Below are 3,121 nucleotides of genomic sequence, written 5' to 3'. Positions count from 1 at the left end.
TCTTATTTTTACGACAGCACACGCAACAACTATCGCATTATCAGCGTGGATGGATCCAAGGTTATTATCAACAGCACAATCACACCCAACATGCCTTTCACTTTGTTTGGAACATGACACCATTGTTCTGTCTATGGGGTTTGCAGAGCTGGGAAACCAGCATATAAACATGTTACAAGTAAATGAGACGAGTTCTTGTCTTGGTCAGAGTTTTGAGCTGCAGACTGTAACTCACTGCATTCACTGCTGGCTGGTGAGCAAGTAAAACATGTAAAGAGACAAATTATTGGGATTTTTGTCTTGGTGATTCTTTATGACGATGAGTGTTTCTAACTTATCTTTTAATTGATTTTGTTCGATATCCTTGAGGATCAACAAATGTTCCTGTAGATATTAACTGTAGATATCTGGAATTGAAACCTCCATGAAACATAACAGAGACCCTTGCAGTGCGGTTTATTAACAATGGAAAAACAAAAAGCAATTTTTCTTTTTCTCTTTTCCCCCTAAAAAACGTAAACAAGCAAAGCTTAGCCGGGCAGGTAAAGGTGATACTCTGGGGGAAATCCTGCTTCTCAGTGGAGATAAACTGAGCCTGATTGAACATAATACCCTGGTGGTCACATGCAGAACTGATCGACCGGTTTGGAGGTGGAGTTGAGGTTGCAGTGCACAGTGATCTCAACGTACCGTATGTTCATTCTGGTCAAAATAAACAGTTTTGTTATTTTCTCAATATAGTTAGTGAGTTAAAGTGGTTAAAAAAATACAAGCACATTTTTCCTTATGGTCAGAAGATAAATTGGACCTGAACTTAGAATTACCAAAATCTTTTATTTGCTTTATGCCAGAAAACAGAGAATGTCAATAATGTTTTGACTGATATTCATACATAAAAATTTCTAATTTTAGAATAATCCAAGAAAAAGCTGCATAGATGCATCAAGGGATTAAAGTTAAAAGTTAATTATTTGACTCAAAATTAAAAGTTTTTGTTTTGTGTTTTTGTCCAGATCTCCATCAATGTAAAGAGGACTGGGTTCTCAATGAGCTCAGCAACCAGGAAGGGAACTCCACTTTAGAACAAGAAGAACCAGAACATCAACAGCTCAAAGAGAAGCAACTCTGCATCAGTCAGGATGAAGAGCAGCTTGTGCAGAAACTGGAAACTGATGACATTTTGGTGAATCTTTCTACTAGGCACAGAATTAACAGAGAAACAGAACCACAGAGGAACCAACTCATCTCTCATGGTTTTTCTAAAAATGAGAATCAGGATCAGGAAGGAAGCAAATCTGAGGACTCAGGAAAAAAGAGAGATGAAAAACAGAAAAGCCAGAGATATCAGAAAACCAAACAGCAGAAAGGTAAAACTGAGAGTTCAAAACAGAAAACATACAAGACAGCTCATCCAGACCAAAAACAATATTCTTGTAAAATCTGTGGTGAAGCCTTTTCTCAAGGCAGTTCCTTGACAGCACACATGAAAACTCACACTGACAAGAAACTGTTCACATGTTCAACTTGTGGAAAAAATTTCAAAAGGAAATCAAACTTATTTCGTCACATGATGGTTCACACAGGTGAGAAGCCTTTTTCATGTGAGACTTGTGGAAATAGTTTCATAACCAAAGCTTATTTACTTCGTCACATGATGGTTCACACAGGAGAGAAGCCTTTCTCATGTGGGACTTGTGGAAAAAGTTTCAGAGTCAAATATCATTTACTTCGTCACATGAAGATTCACACAGGAGAGAAGCCTTTTTCATGTGAAACTTGTGGAAAAGGTTTCATAACCAAAGCTGAGTTACTTTCTCACATAAGACGTCACACAGGAGAGAAACCTTTTTCATGTGTGACTTGTGGAAAAAGTTTCCTATGGAAGTCTCAATTAGTTGTTCACATGAGGATTCACACAGGTGAGAGGCTTTTCTCATGTACGCGCTGTGAAAAAAGGTTTATCAGGAAATCAAATTTAAATAGACACATGGCAATTCACAGAGTTCAGAAGACTTTCTTATGTGGGACTTGTGGAAAAGGTTTCTGTCAAAAAGACATTCTAACTGGTCACATGAGAATTCACACAGGTGAGATGCCTTTCAAATGTGCAAGATGTGGGAAAAGTTTCAGATACAGAAATTGTTTATACAGTCACATGAGGATCCATACAGATGAGAAGCCTTACTCTTGTGGGACCTGTGGGAAAAGGTTCTGTCAAAAAAGTTCTTTAACTCGTCACATGAGGATTCATACAGATGAGAGGCCTTTCTCATGTGGGGCCTGTGGAAAAAGTTACAAACACAAAAGCAGTTTATTTGGCCACATATATACACATTCAAATGTGAAGCTTTTCTTATGTGGGACCTGTGGAAAAGGCTTCAGTCATCAGAGCAGTTTAACGAAACACATGAAGACTCATACAGGATGAACGGCATAATCAGACCCTCAAGTACCAAAACACAATAACTCAGGGCCGTGCAGAGACCACTCAAAAAACAAGGGCACATCTAACCGCATTCTAGACAAAATATTAACAAAGCCACACAGCTTTCAGAGTTTAATAAACAATGATAAATTACAAAATTGTGAAATATACAATCAAAGCTAAGGTAAATCTCTTTACAGAGCATACAACTATGCATATGTAAGATATTTTATTAGTAATTTCTTTCTGCAGGTCTATTTTGTTATAGGAAAGTATTGCAATATTCAAACCCGGAATTTACCAAGATATGTAAATCAGAGCTGGTGGTTTAGCTCCGATTTACATATTTTGTCTTTACAGAATTACACTATTAAAAATATAAACAAGGGCACAAAGCAACCTTTTAGTGACTGTAATCTATAAAACAGAGCTGCCTGTTTGCTGCAGTGGAGATGAAGATGGTCCATTCAGGAAAGCAGAGCTGCATCAAACTTTAAGGTGGAACTGCAGAAAAAAAGAAAAAAACAAAAGCAAAAATTGAATTGTTAATGCATGTCACCATGAGAAAAGCCTACTGAGTTTTACTTACAACTTTTTTAAACATTTAAATCACACATTTGTGTCATGAAGGGATTTTTTTTTTTTTTTGCAAAACAAACTCATTTGTGCATGTCAGAAATCTTTTCTTGATATTCT

The 3,121-nt window shown here is 36.9% G+C and overlaps 1 protein-coding gene and 1 pseudogene across 1 annotated transcript in view; both read left to right on the top strand.

Moving 5' to 3' along the window:
- Positions 1-2,533, top strand: part of LOC106936392 (gastrula zinc finger protein XlCGF57.1-like) — an 8,003-nt pseudogene extending 5,470 nt beyond the window's left edge.
- Positions 1-3,121, top strand: part of LOC106936393 (zinc finger protein OZF-like) — a 63,715-nt gene that overhangs the window by 33,266 nt on the left and 27,328 nt on the right. The window lies entirely within an intron of this gene.

This window comes from Poecilia latipinna, unplaced genomic scaffold, assembly GCF_001443285.1.
Source record: "Poecilia latipinna isolate Pla-1442-1.1 unplaced genomic scaffold, P_latipinna-1.0 Scaffold2131, whole genome shotgun sequence".
In the NCBI taxonomy this organism is placed as follows: Eukaryota; Metazoa; Chordata; class Actinopteri; order Cyprinodontiformes; family Poeciliidae; genus Poecilia; species Poecilia latipinna.
The sequence above is the reverse complement of the archived record's forward strand: the minus strand, read 5'-3'. Positions and strand labels throughout refer to the sequence as shown.